This window comes from Oryctolagus cuniculus, chromosome 1 (assembly GCF_964237555.1).
Source record: "Oryctolagus cuniculus chromosome 1, mOryCun1.1, whole genome shotgun sequence".
Taxonomy (NCBI): Eukaryota; Metazoa; Chordata; class Mammalia; order Lagomorpha; family Leporidae; genus Oryctolagus; species Oryctolagus cuniculus.
This window is the reverse complement of record NC_091432.1, coordinates 165765019-165782879: the sequence shown is the minus strand read 5'-3', so window position 1 is coordinate 165782879 and position 17861 is coordinate 165765019. Positions and strand designations below refer to the sequence as shown.

Sequence of the window (17861 nt, the reverse complement as noted above, 5' to 3'; positions counted from 1 at the left end):
TCATTCTAAATGTCCAGGTTTTTGTTTTTTTTTTTTTTTTTTTTTTTTTTTTTGACAGGCAGAGTGGACAGTGAGAGAGAGAGACAGAGAGAGAAAGGTCTTCCTTTTGCCGTTGGTTCACCCTCCAATGGCCGCCGCTGCAGCCGGCGCACCGCGCTGATCCTGGCAGGAGCCAGGAGCCAGGTGCTTTTCCTGGTCTCCCATGGGGTGCAGGGCCCAAGCACCTGGGCCATCCTCCACTGCACTCCCTGGCCACAGCAGAGAGCTGGCCTGGAAGAGGGGCAACCGGGACAGAATCCGGCGCCCCAACCGGGACTAGAACCCGGTGTGCCGGCGCCGCAAGGTGGAGGATTAGCCTATTGAGCCACGGCGCCGGCTCTTTTTTTTTTTTTTTTTTACAGGCAGAGTGGACAGAGAGAGAGAGAGAGAGAGAAAGGTCTTCCTTTGCCATTGGTTCACCCTCCAATGGCCGCTGCGGCCGGCGTGCTGCGGCTGGCACACCGTGCTGATCTGATGGCAGGAGCCAGGTACTTATCCTGGTCTCCCATGGGGTGCAGGGCCCAAGTACTTGGGCCATCCTCCACTGTACTCCCTGGCCACAGCAGAGAGCTGGCCTGGAAGAGGGGCAACCGGGACAGAATCCGGCTCCCCGACCAGGACTAGAACCTGGTGTTCCAGCGCCGCAAGGCGGAGGATTAGCCTAGTGAGCTGCGGCACCGGGCTAAATGTCCAGTTTTTAGGAACAAAATGGAGACTTGCAAAGGAATAAGTTATACTGTATACACTGGAAAAACAAAAAAACTCAGCCAACAGAAAAATATCACTGTGGGAGACAAGATTTTGAATTTAATAGGCAAAGACCTTAGCTATAATAAGTATTTTCAAAGAAATAATTGAAACCATTTCTAAAACATTGAAGGCAGATAGAAGAATGGTTTTCAAAGAGAGAATATAAATAAAGGCAGAAATTATACAAAGGACACACTGACATTCTGAGTTAAAAAAGTATTATAACTGAGATGAAAAATTTATTAGAAGCGCACAGTAGCTGTGAATTAGCAGATGAAATAATCAGTAACTTGAAGATAGTTAAATAAAGATTATCCAGTTTAAGAAACAGAAAATAAGAATGAACAGAACCTTCACAGATATTTGGGACACCATTAACTGTGCCAACATAGGCATCATGGAGTAGAAGAAGAAGAGGCAGAAATAATGAAGAAATAATGGCAGAAAACATCCCTAATTTGCTGAAAAATAACACATTCAAGATCCTCATTGTAATCCAAGTAGGGTAAAGCCAAAGTGATCTATATATCTAGGCACATCATAGTCAACTTTGTGAAAGTTAATGTCAATGAGAGAACTTTTGCGATCAACAAGAGAAAAATTACTCCTTGCATACAAGAGATCCACAAAAGACGAATAGCTGACTTGTTCTCAGAAACTCTGGAGCCTAGAAGGTACTTTCAGTTTGGAAAGAAAAGGATGGTCAATGATGAATTCTGTATCTACTAAACTCCCCTTCAAAAATGAAAGAGAAACTAACACATTTCTGGAAAAAAAAAACACAAAGAATTTGTCACTTATGGGTTCTATAAGTAACATTAAAGGGAATCCTTCAAGTTGAAAGGCACTAGATGGTTAACTCTTCTCTGTGTGAAAAAATAAGATTAATGGTAAAGGTAAGTACAAAGGTATTATGAAAGGCATGAGTCAATGTGATTTGATATTGTCATCCTTAAAGCAAAAATCTCAGCAAAGGCTCCCCTGTTTCAGCTATAAACCTACCTGTGTTAATCACTGACATTGGGCTAGTTTCTTCACTTCTCCCAGCCTCAACTTTCTAATCCAAACAATAGGTATAAGAATAGGACCTAACTCAAAGGGCTACTATAATTAAGAAAATTAAATAAGTGAATGTATGTACAAATAGCTAGTTCAGGACCCAGACCTAGTAGATGCATAATAAATATTACCTATTGTTATAAAGCTAACATTATTATAAAATAAAGAACTAATCTAACACAAAAAAAAGTATGAGAAATGTGTTTTGGTTTGTGAATTTTTTCCTCAAATCTTTTAAAACTGAGTAAATTATGTTTCCCACCCTTCTGATGGCTCTTTGTTTTATCCTGAGCCAGCCAGAATGGATAAAAGATTGCAGATCAGGTCTTTTGATGGGTTTTTCTCTACCTTGTAACTGAATGTCAAGCTGAAGTTTTTTTCACCAACATTATGCTTAAAAAGCCCAGTGCCCCTGGTCGCTTCGGGTTTTCCTTCTTTGGAGCCCCCCTTCCATGCTGCTTTTGCTGGAGGTCTTTGACTCTAATAAATCTTGCTTTTAAATCTAAAAAAAAAAAAAAAAAAAAAAAAAACAATTGTAGGAGCTGGAATTGTTGCATAGCAGGTTAAGCTGCTGCCTGCAACTCTGGCATCCTATATGGGTACTGGTTCTGTATCTGGCTGCTTCACTTCCAGTCCAGCTCCCTGTTAATGTACTTGGGAAAGCAGTGGAAGATGGTCCAAGTGCTTGGGCGCCTGCAGTCATGTGGAATACCTGGAAGAAGCCTGTGGCTCCTGGCTTCAATCTGGCATAGCTTTGGCCAATTGTATTCCCCAGGATAACCACTAATAAATTAAAAATAAAATTATAGTGAAAGAAAAAATGAGAGTGAAAAAGTACACTAGAAAATATTTAACTTAAAAGAAAGCAGGATGTGGAAGTGGAAAATACTATAGAAATCAAATATCCCCTTTTAATTTCCATGTTAAATAGTCAATTTATGTAATCTCTGAGGGTAATGTTACCTATACAGCCTATTGCTTTATGAAGCTTCACAGAGCGTTAGTTTTATGATACCACCAGATATTCCCCAAATTTTCGAAGGTGTATAGTAACTACAACATTTTACATCTGAATGTCAGGGAAGAGTTACCGTTTATCCTTATCCTTGCTAACATTGTTATTTTCTGTAGTTTCTGTTTTTTTTTTTTTTTTTTTTTTTTTTTTTTTTTTTTTTTTGGTGGGGTGGGGTGGGGGAGCTTTCCATAAAGCTATCCTAACTATTCGTAGCTTTTTTAGGTTTCTTACAATTAAAAAATTTTAAAAACTTAGAAAATGTCTTTGAGAGGCAAAGAGACAGGTGTAAGTGTTTACATGGAACTGAGGAGGTAGGGAGGCAGAACATTCATATTCTCTGGTTCACTCCCCAAATGCTCATAATGGCAGGTCTGGGTTGGTGCTAGAGGGAAGAGAGGGAATACAATCCAGGTCACCCACAGAAACCCAATTACTTGAGCTATCACTGCTACCCCTGGGTGAGAGGCTGCAGTCTGGAGCTAAACTAGGAATTGAACCCAGGCTGGGTGATGTGGGCTGCTGGTGACTTACCTGCTGGAAGAAATGCCTACAGTTCTGGTGAGTAATCATATTGTTCCCTGATGTCAAACACTCAAGCCCTGCATGGGACCAAAATTGTAAATATATAGGAATGAGGATTTTCAGATTTAAATTCCTTCATATCTAAAAGATAGATTTCTCCTATGGAATTTATAAGATACTACATGAAGACATTACTGTCTTACAAGGCAGAGAAAGGGTGCTGTTTTGTTGTTGCCTCTAGTTTCTAGAATGATAAACTTATTAATGGTGTCATTTCAATGGTTATTTCCATTCCTGTGTTATTTCCTCAGTTCTGTTTCCAAACATTCCATAAATTCATCTTTGCATTACTACCTTGTATATATGAAGTGTTTCAATTCTTTCTGAACAGCATTGTCTTCATCTCACTTAACCCTGCTGCATCTGCTTATGAATCTCACATCCTCTTGCTCAAGTAGGATTATGTTGCGAAAAACCTTGGTTCAGGTCTGGTAGACTAACTTCCAGTGCCCTGTGTATGATGGTCCTGTATAGCTATTGAATTATTAGTTCAATTTATAGATTATGCTTACAAGTGTGTTGAAGATGACCGAGGTAATGCTTATAATCATCTCGTTCTCATAGCTATATAAGTTTAGTCATTTTCTGTTTTGTAGACCTTCAGATTGATTGGGATCCCAAGATTATATTGTTTCCAAACTGTGTTTGACTCTTGCAAATATTATGCTGTAATATTGTATGGTTGGAAAGTATGGTTGGAAAAAAGAAAGACAAACACTATATTTGGAGACACATCTGGTCATGATTTTGCTACTTCTTGGCTGACATAAGATTAGGTATATTTCTTATCCTTTCTGAGTATGAAATCTCATCTGTAAGTAGGAGATGGTGATATTGAACTTTTTAACTTATTTTAAAGACTTCATTGATATTGGGAGCTTGTGCTTTTGGGAGTCTTATAACTAAGGCGGCAGTCACAGAGTTTATGCCTTCAAATTGTGAAGATCAAGGGACTTTGAAAGTTGAGTGGTACTTTTATGGTTTCTGTTGGACAGGGAGTCTGTTCTGATGAGATTGGTTCCCAGAGTTTAACCATGCATTGAAGAAGTCAGCTCAAATAGAAGGTAATAAAACGTGGTATATACATTCCACTAACATTTTAAATTAAAACTTACATGAACTGTCTGTGGTTGGGACTAAGAGTCTTTCCTCATAGTATAGTTTTGCTAATTGGAACTCTAGGTCTTACATAAATCTACATCACAAAACATGCCTAACTTATGCCTTGTTTCTTTCATATAGATTAAACATTGAGACAATAACAAAACAGTGGTTCTCAAATTGTTGTTCCCACACCAGTAGCATCAGCATTACATGGGAATTTCTTGACATGGCAAATTCTTAGATTTCATCCCAGACCTGTTGAAACAGAAACTCTGGAGGGTGAGGCCAGTAATCTGTGTTTTTGCAATGTCTCCAAGTTAAAATTTGAGAATCACTTCTATATTTTATGTCTTTCCCATTTTAAACTATTTATGTTAGCTCTGCCTAACTCAGTGGCAATATTTTATAGTGACTTGCTTTTCAAAGCATTTAATTTAGTGTTTTTAAGATTTATTTATTTATTTGAAAGGCAGAGTTACAGAAAGACACACACACACACACACACACACACGCACAGAGGGACAGAGATCTTCCATCTATTGGTTCACTCCTCAAATGTCTGCAACAACTGGAGCTGGGCCAATCCGAAATGAGGAGCCAGAAGCTTCTTCCAGGTCTCCCACGTGGTTGTAGAGACTGCAACACTTGGGCCATCTTCCACTACTTTCCCTGGTGCATTAGCTGGGAGCTGGACTGGAACTGAGCAGCGGGGACATTAACTGGTGCTCATATAGGATGCTGGTGTCATAGGCAGTGGCTTTACCTGCTACACCACAGTGCCAGCCCCTTGATTTAGTTTCAAAAGGTACAAAACTTTTCATATTTTGCTTTGGTATTTTATCTGATATTTAATTGACTAACCATAGTAACAGTAAGTTTTCAAGAAAGTACTACTGTTCTCCGTGAACATACAGCTCAACATTTGGAAGAAGAATGGTTGGGGGAGACCCAAGGAGAAGCCCACATGCCTTGAGTTTTTGGTATGCTGCAAGCATCTGTCTATATGATTAGAGAAGAAATAAAGAATGTAGGTTCATACAGCAAGTTGGGTAAATGAAGATCGGTCAAGAGGTTCTTAGTGTTTTTCTTTATAGATTTAAAAATAAATCTGATGCATTTATCTTTATAACCCTTAATTCAGTACATGTGCTTTAGACTTATATTAGACTGGAATTATTCTTGGCTAGATCCTGGAATCCAAAATTTTCTTTTAATAATTCTTAACTCTCGACCGGCGCCGCGGCTCCATAGGCTAATCCTCCGCCTACAGCGCCGGCACACCGGGTTCTAGTCCCGGTCGGGGCGCCGGATTCTGTCCCGGTTGCTTCTCTTCCAGGCCAGCTCTCTGCTGTGGCCGGGGAAGGCAGTGGAGGATGGCCCAGGTACTTGGGCTCTGCACCCCATGGGAGACCAGGATAAGTACCTGGCTCCTGCCATCAGATCAGCGCAGTGCGCCGGCTGCAGCGCGCCGGCCGCGGCAGCCATTGGAGGGTGAACCAACGGCAAAGGAAGACCTTTCTCTCTCTCTCTCTCTCTCACTGATCACTCTGCCTGTCAAAAAAAAAAAATATGAAAAAAAAATAATTCTTAACTCTCAGATCAGTATTGTAGAGAAATTACAGAATCCAGTAATTTCTATGGAACATAGTTAGGATACCAAACAGGAATTCTCTAGAAGCTATTACTTAACATAGAAAACAGATGGAAATCTTTTTTTCCCAAAGACTGCTACTTTTACACTAGCTTATAGTGTCTACTTTGATTTTGTGGGAACTGGTTATATCTGAAGAGAATTTCTACTAAAGGGAATGTAATGTATTTGTCCACTATTTGGGTCCTTAAATGGTTATCTAAGTTGGTGTGGACTCTGGCCTTCTTAATTGAAAATGTTGCTTTTTAGCAACATTCTGGATGGAGTTTGGGTTGAGCTGTGTTTTCTGTATGTTTTAAGTATTTGTATATTTTTAACCATGTTGCTAATCTCACAGAGGACATTGGCCTAAATAGCCTGTCTAAATCAACCAAGGACCATCTTCCTACTGTAATAGTTGGATCATATGATTGCTGTGCAACATTAATAGAAAACTGCATAATGTAAAGAAAAAACAACCTATTGCATAACCACTTCAGGATACTCTTAACAGTAGTCAAGTAAAACATCAGTGATAGCCCCCACTGAAGTCATTCACATTTGGTCTTGGTATTACCTAGTATTCATTCTTCAAAGCAACTCAGTTATTTCACTGATAAAATAATAGCTACCATAAATCAGGTACAAAATGAAATGAATATTCTCAAATGCTTAAAATAACCTGAAGATTTTGATAAATATAGGCCCTAAATCCATATGTTTTGTTTTCATATTATAAACTGTGATCCTGTATTTGAGTTTCATTTTGCTGTCAGGAGAAGTGTTTATAAGGGTAATGACAAAAGTTTAATGTCATGCAGAACTAAAGAATTATAAGAATAAAAATTACACTGAATATAATTATTTAAATAAATTTTGCATGATAATTATGAACTAGTGATATATAGGTATTATTGTATTATTTTGCATTATAATATCCCACAGTGGTGCTTATTTAGATGGTATACATGGCAAAGTGGGTTAAGAAAGCTCATGACTTGCCCAACATCATTTAAGTGTAGTAAGTGGTAGAGCTGGGATTTGAACTGTGTTCTGTTGAACACTAGAGCCCAAGCTTTTAAGCACTACTTTATACCTTAATATCCGGTGCTTTAACATTCCTGGCCTGCTTTCAAAAACTTCTCTCTTCCTGTCAATTCCAGAGATAACATTCAATAACTTGACAACAGTGACCTTTCTAAACAAATATAGAGTGTTACAGAACCAGATGGCTTAAGATTATATTTTATTTTTCTGGCTCAAAATAAATTGCCTGCACTAAGACTGATAAAGTCCAAAAAAATAAAAAAAATAAAAAGAACCTTCTGTGTCCCAAGACCACATTAGGCCACATAGTTAGCCAATACCCCTTATCATAAGCCAGTCACAAGCACAGAGCCTTGAGCCTTTATACTATAATTTAGATTAGAACCTAATGAAAGGGCAGAAGCTGGTTTACTGAATGAGATCATTCTGGCCTTCATTAATGGCAGTGCATGTGTGGAAAAATTGTGAGGAAGACAAAAAGGCTCTACTTCTCTCTGTCCTGTTAAGTGGATGTAAGCTAGGAGAAGACTAATTTATAAACTTGCAAATTAGGCTTTTTTTTTCTTCCTGGAATTTGAGGATTTTTTTGGAATGATTAGCAACCACGTTCATGAACACTCAAAATCTGGGTGGAGATTTTCTTGATAGGCTTAGATAATTATATTTAGAAAATAATTATATTTTGGAAACCTGAGTTACTATACCACACCTAAGCATAAACACAATGCTTTTGTGAGCTCAGATGCACTTAGTAAATCTCAAGTTTGGAGACCAGGTTATATAGAGTAGGAACAGAAATGTTTCAAAGATGTTTTGCAGCCAAAGTCAATTGACAGTAAATTACAGTAACAAAAGAAGCACCGCACTTGGTGTTAGTAGGCCTACATTTGACACTTTGCCATTTTTTTGTAAGGGTCCTGTGCAAGTGATGTAAACTCTTCCTGTCTCAGTTTTGTCATTTGTAGAACGGGGCCAGAATAAAATACTTGCCTTTTTTTTTTTAATAATGTCATAAAGCACTTTTTTAAAAAAGATTTATTTATTTACTGAAGTCAGAGTTACAGAGAGAAAGGAGAGGCAGAGAGAGAGGGAGAGGTCTTCCATCTGATGGTTCACTCCCCAATTGGCCAAAATGGCTGGAGCTGTGCCGATCTGAAGCCAGGAGCCAGGAGCTTCTTCTGGGTCTCCCACGCAGGTGCAAGAGCCCAGGGACTTGGGCCATCTTCTACTGCTATCCCAGGCCACAGCAGAGAGCTGGATTGGAAGTGGAGCAGCCGGGTCTTGAACCTGCACCCACATGGGATGCCAGAACTTTAGGCCAGGGCATTAACCCACTGTGCCACAGCGCTGGCCCCACTTTTATTATTTTTTAAAGTATTTATTTATTTGAGAGGCAGACAGGTAGAGTTCATGTGCTGTTATATGCTGATTCATGTCCCAAGTGCCTGCCTTAGTCTAGGCTGGGCTGGGCTGAAGCTGGAACTCAAGAACTCTTCAATGCTCCCTTGCCGGTGGTAGCCGTCACCATTGCCTTGCAAAGTCTCCGTTAGCAGGAAGCTGGAATTAGGAGTTGGAGCGGAGCACTTTAATCCAGATACAATGATACGGGATGCAGGAGTCTTAACATCTAGGCTAAATGCTGACCTCATAGCTGTGGATTTTTAAAACTGTAATTCTGTTAGGGAAAATGTCATATTTTTTCTTAATTTGAAAGTTTAAATATATTTCTTCTGATTTCCTTAGATTAGGGGTTACATGTGTGTAAAAATTCGTTACATGGACAGGATTTTAATATGAAACTCTGAAATAGTACCAAGCATATTCCTTTGGGAATGAGAGTTCTTCTAAAGAAAATAATAGGAAAACAGTATTTTATCACTGAATACTCAAGTCAGAAAAAATGTCAAGAGAATTTATGGTGATCATCAAGAATAATGACTTCTTTTTACATTTTAGAACATAATGTTCAGAGATTTCATAGTTTACATCTTGTTTTTTCTTTGACTTATTAAAAATATTGTTTTCATTCTTATTTGATACCCTGACAAAATATGTTGATCTTTAAGTTTAAGGAAATTAAATGCCAATTAATTACTCATTTCTGGATTCAGATAGGACTGGACTGGAAACTAGAAGATGAATAAATAAAGAGAATATACAAACATGGAAACCCATGATTCAGTGTGGAGTTTTTTCCCGTTATTTTGTTTCATTTCAACGTTAGAATGTGTTTTCATTTTTCTTTTTGTTAAATAAAGGAACAGATTTTCTCCCTTGATCATCTGTAACATTTTCACTGTAACCAGAGTCGAGGCTTTTACATGAATTTTTTTGTATGAATTTGTGAAGACAGGCTTTGCATCTCTCTAAATTTTGTCTACACTAAGTACAGAATGGATATTACAAAAAAATTGCAGGCATTTCTTAAAAATATTAAATGAGCTGGTCCTATGGGAAAAAGGGTACAAGTGTGTAGTTTATGTTTTCCAACTTGTTTTGCATTGTCCTTTAGAATGTTTAATATTTTGTAATGAAATAATTTATTCTTTTTTGCAGAAAGAAAACAGGCAAAAATATGAAAATGTTTTCAGTGTCCAAGGCTAATGTTGACTTAAATAGGTCTAGGTCTTCATGGTTGACAGCTTCAGATAATTAGCTTTTTCTTCCTTGACAAAGAAAGCAAAAGGAGCCTCAAGACATTCATTGCCTTTTCTGTCATCATCATAATAATGTATGTATTTAACTTCTGCAGTTCCTTAAATTGATTTAGTGCTAAGCTGCCTACATTACATAGAATAGGAATGACAAGGGAAAGCTGCTGCACGTATTTGCGTGGCAAAAAGGAGCAGTGATTGACACCTGAGTTTCTCTACAAGAAATAGCAGTGTTGTGGAGCTCAAAAGGGCCAGATACATAATTCTTAAAAATCACAGGGAAGATTCACAAAATGATTTTTAAAAAGTGATTGCCACTGGTATAGTTGAGTGACTGTGTTCTTGGCTCCAGGTGATGGGTACAGATGGACACTACCTAACTGTTGAATATGAAGGAATTTCATATTAGGCATTTTAATATTTATAATTTAATATTGCTACTTCCAAATTATAGATCCAAATTATAATTTTCTACTCAATAACACTGTGACTGATTTGCTTTATTTGAAAAAGTCAAATATTACATTAGTTTGAATAAGACTTTTAAGGCCACTCATAGAGCTAATCTTCAGTGAAAATACCCATTTTCATTTGTTTGTAAAACTTGAGATATCATTTCTGGATAGGTAATCACATGAGCTTGGTGGTTTCTTGTGGTCAGTGCCTAAATGTGATCATCTTTCCAAAAAGTCCTCCAAGTATTCTCCCTTTATTTTGTTCTTGTGCATACCCAAAAGCTACAGTTGAAAAGACACTTGGTGATTGCCATTGAAGAATGCTTTATGATGTGCCCAGAATGCTGGACCTCATTTTACACTGGGGAAAGCCTCTTATTTGGGTAGCAACTGTGTGTGTCTGGGGGCAGTGGGGGAAGGGAGCACTACATGTCCTTGTACACTGGCAGCCTCTACTGGCCATTCCAAAGAGCAGCGTTTGACCTTTGTTCTTTCCAGCCGGAGTTGCTCATGATTGTCCTGTGGCTCAGCTCTTACAAATATAACGCTTCCTTGAGGAATAATTTGGAACTCGGAGGTAACATAGAGTCATCTTTATGTAAGTTTTGAAATAATTTCTTAGTTGCAAGCCTTTCTGTGAAATTCAGAAGTTAAGCACTTACTTATGAGAAATAGCTCTGACACAATGATAGTTTTAATTCAACATGTATTTATTCTTTAGTTTTAGATGTACAGTTATCTTAGAGGTTTCCAGAAAGTGGGCCTAAACTCTTACTGGGCTTTATAAATATGGATACCTCTGAGTGTTGGAGGGGGAGTGGTGTCTAGACTTCAAGTCTAGACAGATTAATTACAAGTATCTGTAAATAAAGTATCCAAGGATGACAGTAAACTTTGAGTTATTTTGGTCTTAGAGGTAGACATTTACAGTGTTTGATCTAATATCTTTGTGCTTGGGAAATAATTCGCACATAGATGATTTTGACAGAATAGATCTAAATCTTGACATTTCAGTTTTATCAGTGATTCTACCAATCTCCGAATTGTCTGTGAATCTCTTTGACATTTTCAAGTAAGACATACAGTTGACTCTTCATAGAAGATCTTGTGTCCAGTGGCTTTTATTCCACTGCTACCGCTGGATTATTAGGGTTCTAATAGCTCTGCTTTCTATATTCTTTGCCTTCTAATTCAATCCACATATCCTGATCATGTGCGTTTGACTAAACAATTGCTTTTATCACATCACACTTTTAAAAAATAAATGGTTTATTACTTTCTTCACAAAGTGAAAAGGGCTAAATGGTATAGCTAATGGAACAAGAGAAGGAGCCCTGGGCTAGGAGTAGGAAGATGAAGGTGGGGTTTGTCATATTCTGGCTGTATGACCTTAAGCATACAAGTATACCTTCCTGAGCCTCCGTTTTTCCATTCTGTGCAACAATGTGTTGTCAAGATTAGTTGGGATAGGGCATGTGAAATTGCCATGAATCTGTTGAGCTCTATTAATTTCTCTGCTACAGAGTGAAAAAATTCCTGAGTGTAGATCTTCCTTCTAAACAACTCCATTTCTGCACTATAGCTGGCATATAAGTATAATAAATGCTGTTTGAATAAATAAATCATATTTTTCCAACCTTTTCTTCTACTTCTCTCTAATCTTCCAATTCAAGTAATTATTCTTTCACCTTTCACATCCATGCTGTTCTCTTGTTCTTTGCTCTGGTAAGAATATGCTCATTCATCTTTTTCAAATCCTACATAGCTCCTCTAGTCAGTTTTTCCTTTCTGTTCCACCATATAAATATTATCTTTACCACTTGCCACTCTATTTTAGCATATATAGTGTCTTGTATTATTAATAAAATTGTCCTCTGTGTATGCTTTGTCTTTTTGGTGCACTGGAGAATAAGAATAGTAGCTTTCCTTTTGTAGTTACTCTTCAAGGATATTTTCATTATGTTTGTAATATATCCAGATTAGAATATTGCTATAAATTCTTTATATAGTATTTGCCACATGACAAAAATTCAGAAGTTAAGCACTTACTTATGAGAAATAGAAATAGAACAAGGATTGGGGATTGTTAACAAGTGGGATAGTAGCATGTTGATACACCACAGGCTATCCAGTTTATAGGGGTGGATAATTCAGATAGTAAGGGCTTTGGAGAGGGTATTCCTCTGCAAAAGAATTACCAATGGATGTCATTATCAGTTAGTGATTGTTTTATTTTCATGTATCACCCCTTGAGGCTGGCGTTGTGGACTGGGTAAAGCCTCCACTTGCACTTCCCTCTATGGGCACTGGTTCGATTCCGTGCTGCTCCACTTCTGATCTAGCTCTTTGCTGATGCGCCTGAGAAAGCTGCAGAGACTGGCCGAAGTGTTTTGGCTGCTGCACTCATATGGGAGACCCAGAGGAAGCTCCTGGCTACTGGCTTTGGCCTGGCCCAGCCCTGGTCATTATGGCCATTTGGGGAATGTATGGGTGGATGGAATACTTCTTTCTCTGTCTCTCCCTCTAACTCTTTCAAATATATAAAATAAATCTTTAAAAAAAAATAAAGCACCCTCTAAAATATAGATGCCTTAATTAGGAAGACGGCCTTATATGCCAATATAGATTGTTTATGAATATAAATTAGGTGAAAACAATGCATAGAAATAGTAGGAGTGAGAGAGACAAAGACATATTTTCTTCAGCATGCTTTTTTTTTACATTTTCATTTTTTATCCGAATCAAACAAATTGCAGTTGTTTCTGGGATGGATAAGTTATCAAACATGTCTAGCATATATTTAATTGCTTTTTAAAATATTTCCTTTATTGGGGTATAATTTACAGTAAAATTGACTAATTTTGAGTGTACAGTTTGATGAATGTGTATCATCATGATGACCATCATGAGGAAAAGAGTCATCACAATTGAGATAGATTTCCATTCCCCTAAAAAGTTGTTCCTGCTCTCTTGTAAACATTCCTCTATCCCATCTCTTTGCCTGTGGGAACCCAAGACCTGCTTTATAAATCTGTAGTTTTGCCTTCTCTAGCATTTCATATAATTGGAATTATATAACATACACATTTTATACTTGATTTTTTTTTTAGATTTTACTGGTTTATATAGCAATAGTAGATTTTTCTTGCTGAGTAGTAGTTCACTGTGTACTACAATTTATTTGGTTTACTAGTTGTTGGGATTTAGAATGTTTCCAGTTTTTAGCTATTATGAATCAGTTTATGCAGATTTAGTACAAGTGTTTCTGTGGACATATGTTTTTATTTTACTCAGATAAGGCGTACGTATGACTGAGATTGCTGAATCACTTGATGAGGGTGTTTAACTTTCTAAGACACTGCCAAACTGTCTTCCAGAGGCGGCTGTACCAATTTGCATTTCCACAGGTAGTAGATGAGTTCCAGTTGTTCCACATCACTGCCAAAAATTGATATTAACAGTGCTATAAGTTTTAGCTGTCATTCCATTAACTTGTTAATTTGTGTTTACCTAAAATGACTAATCTTTTGAGCAGCTTTTCATGTGCTTATTGATCATTTGCATATTTTCTTTTGTACCATGTCCAAACCATTTACCTATTTTAGTTTTAAGATCTATTTTTTGAAAGCCAGAGTGTCAGAAAGGGAGAGGCAGAGAGAGAGAGAGAGAGAGAGAGATCTTCCATCCACTGGTTTACTCCTCAGATGCCCACAGAAGCTGGGACTAGGCCAGGCGAAAGCCTGGAGCCAGGAAATCCAACCTGGTTTCCTTAGGTAGCAGGGCACCAAGTACTTGGGCCATCACCTCTGCCTCTCAAGTATGGGAGCAGGAAGCTGGACTGAAGCATGGAACAGACAGGACTTTAACTAGGCATTCCAACAGGGATGCTGTGCATCCAAGTGGCAGTTTAACCATATGTTCCACAAGGTCAGCCCCCATCAGCCCATAAAAAAAAATAATGTTTTTTGTCACCTCATTGAATTTTTTATATATTTACATATCTGACTGTAAGTCCTTCTCAGATATATGTTTTACAAAGTTTTTTCCCTACCTAATCTGTGGTCTTATGCTTTTGTTTTCTTAAATACAGCTTTTGAAAGAACAAAAATCTTTCATTTTGATGAAATCCACTTATTGCTCTTTTTTCCTGTGAGCTTTATGTAGGGTAAATTTTTGTGTATAACTTAAGCTCACTTAGGTTATTATGTTTACTTCTAGTTTACAATCTTACCTTAAATTTATTATATATTTTGAATTACAGTGTATGATACTAGGTTAAGTGTCATATCTTTCCATATATGTATTCAGTTGTCGTTTTTTTCCAACAAAAAGACTACAGTTTTTTCACTGAGTTGTATTGGTATCTTTATTAAAAACCAATTGATCATTTATGCGTAGGTTTACTTATTTTCTGTTTTTTTTTTATTAGTATCTTTATGTCATCCTATTTTCTTGTTTATTGTAGCTTTGTTATTTTATTTATTTATTTATTTATTTATTTATTTATTTTTGACAGGCAGAGTGGACAGTGAGAGAGAGAGACAGAGAGAAAGGTCTTCCTTTTGCCATTGGTTCACCCTCCAATGGCCGCCGTGGCCGGCGTGCTGCGGCCGGTGCACCGTGCTGATCCGATGGCAGGAGCCAGGAGCCAGGTGCTTTTCCTGGTCTCCCATGGGGTGCAGGGCCCAAGCAACTGGGCCATAGCATATGTGTCATCTCACTTTGTTTTGTGTTTCCAAATTGCATTGGTTGCTTTGGGTTCCTTGTAGTTTCATATACATTTTAAAAGCCTAGTGGGATTTTATAGGAATTACATTAACTCCATAGATCTGTTTTAGTATAAAATTAATCTTTTAAACAATATTGGGTGTCATCCATAAGAATTATATAATCTCTTTATTTACTTAGGTCATTTTAATTTCTTCCACCAGTGTTTTATAGTTTTCAGTGTACAGTTGTTACGTATTTCTTTTTAGTTTATCTTATGTTTTCTTTAAATTTTTTATTTATCTATTTGAAAGGCAGAGAGAAAGAGAGAGTGAGTGAAAGATCCCCCATCCATTGGTTCATTCTACAAATATCTGTAACAGCCAGGAATGGGCCAAGACCAAACCAGGAGCCAGGATGTTGAGTTTCCTTGGTGGGTGGCAGCAACCCAACCACTTGAGCCATTATCTGAGCCCAATGTGCTCATTAACAAGAATTAGGAGCCAGGCCAGGACTACAACCTAGGCCTGCTAATGTGGGGTGTAGGTGTCCCAACCTGTGTCTTAACCATTAGGCCAAATGCGTCACTGCCTTTGACTTCTTAATATACTTTTCAGTGGTAATTGTTTTGTGACAGGGACCTTAAAAAAAGTCTTGTTCTAGCAGAATATTAATCTATTCATATTTACTTCTAGCACGAAACTATTCATTGAAAATGCAATAGTTCTAAAATTATATCCTTTTTAGATGAGAGAATTGATAATTTTTTTACTTGTTTAGTAACCAATGTGACTTGACCTCATTGGATGGCTTTTTATATGTTTTTATTAAAAGTGTTCTATCTTCATCCAAATCACATTCTGTAAACATTAGGATCAGAATGACAAATACTATTTACCATCTAACATAGTATCTGTAAAAATGGTTTTGGAGGTTTGGAAAATTAGATTAAATGAATAAAAATGGTAAACTATATTATGTGATAATGAAACATAAAATCCAATTTATGTGTTCATGAGATGACAGTAGTTTGTTGCTCTCTTATGTACTTTCAAGAATACAGAATTTTAACTTTACCAAGAGCTTTATACACACTTGTTACATTTATTTTATTTATCTAGTTTAGAATGAAAACCCCTTGAGGAGAAACTCTGCTATATAAATCTTCTAGCATGTTTTCACTTTGATAAATAGTGTATAGCATTTATTAGAATAATGAAAATTCAAAACTACCTAAAAGCTTAAATTATATGAAATAGGATTTCATAAGGTGCTTAAATAGATTCTTTTCATTTTTCCCCTAACAACAGTCATGAGCTTGAAATTTTTCTCCTGTGTAAATTTGCTAAATGCTTACTTTGCAGTAAATACCTCCTACATAATGATAGAATATATAAGAATCGATAGTTATAACTAAATCTTTAAATGTATTGTTGATACTTTCCATGGTTATAGTTTGTGAAATATCTCATCCTATGAGTTGGCATTTGTGTTTATTTACTATGTGGAATGACATAAAAAGCCAGGTTACAGATTATTCTGTTAAAGACAGCAGTGGTACTACTACTATAATGTGTATTTTAAATGAATGTTAACAAAAAGAAAGAAAATAGTAAATCTTATGGGTGTTATAACTCACTGAGAAATGTTGGATTTTATAAATTACTGTAACATGTCATAAGAAAAATCACTTCTGGAAGCATTAAATACAACAAAAGTGAGAGTATAGAAGATGTATTAAAAGGTGTATGTAGTTCTCTCTGGAATATATAGTAAAAACCACATTTGTAAAAAATTGGTTAAGTGATCATTTAAGGAAGCAAAATCTTTTCTCACTGTAGAAGTAGATATATGTACACTTGGAAATGACAAGGAGATAGTAAGCAGGATTTGGAGCTTTCTCTTTGATAGTGGGCATGTGTAGTTCATAACTGGTATCATGTCTAATGTAATTAGTGAGGTAAGTTTTTTTGATGGTGTTATATTCCTAATATTCCTCCTAATGTGGGGAAAGAGAATAAGGAGTGTAAATTACTAGCTCTGAGAGTCTGTGAAACCCTGCCTCAGTTAAGGTGTGTTAGAATGAAATGACTAAGTGAAATTTTATCCACTTAAAATTTGATGAGCAAACTGAACATTGGAAGAGTGTGTGTATCTCTGTGTGTGTGTGTATTTAAGTGTGTTGGCTTTATTTATTTGATGAGTACAGTAGGTATAGGAGAAGCATGCAGAATTATCACTGTGATGATGATTGAGCAAGAACTTTTTTTCTTACAGTGCTAAATCTCTTACATGACATTGTTAATATTAGATTATTTAGTATCCTTCATGTGTGTATTGAGGTGTAAGAGTATTTGTGTTTTGAAGTCCTGTAGTCCTCAGCTAAATTAGTGTAACTGAATTTGCATTTCATGTAAGAAAGTTTGGCAATATAATTTTTTTTTATTTTTTTATTTTTTGACAGGCAGAGTGGACAGTGAGAGAGAGAGACAGAGAGAAAGGTCTTCCTTTGTCATTGGTTCACCCTCCAATGGCCGCCGGCGCGCTGCGGCCGGCGCACCACGCTGATCTGATGGCAGGAGCCAGGAGCCAGGTGCTTTTCCTGGTCTCCCATGGGGTGCAGGGCCCAAGCACCTGGGCCATCCTCCACTGTACTCCCTGGCCACAGCAGAGAGCTGGCCTGGAAGAGGGGCAACCGGGACAGAATCCGGCGCCCCAACCGGGACTAGAACCCGGTGTGCCAGCGCCGCTAGGCAGAGGATTAGCCTAGTGAGCCGCGGCACCGGCAATATAATTTATTTTTAGATCACAGAATAGAT

General features: G+C 37.3%; 1 protein-coding gene across 11 annotated transcripts in view; it reads left to right on the top strand.

The window, feature by feature from the left end:
* Nucleotides 1–17861, top strand: part of RFX3 (regulatory factor X3) — a 340088-nt gene that overhangs the window by 48472 nt on the left and 273755 nt on the right. For 2 of the 11 annotated variants that reach the window (XM_070051478.1, XM_070051475.1), the window contains exons 1-2: nt 9825–9957; nt 10834–10933. The exons of 6 other annotated variants lie outside the window; for them this stretch is intronic. The gene's annotated coding sequence lies outside the window, so the exon portion shown is untranslated. Of the gene's footprint in view, nt 1–9824; nt 9958–10824; nt 10934–17861 lie in introns of those variants that run through there. 3 more of the 11 variants (XM_051846178.2, XM_051846183.2, XM_070051485.1) reach the window with 2 other exon arrangements.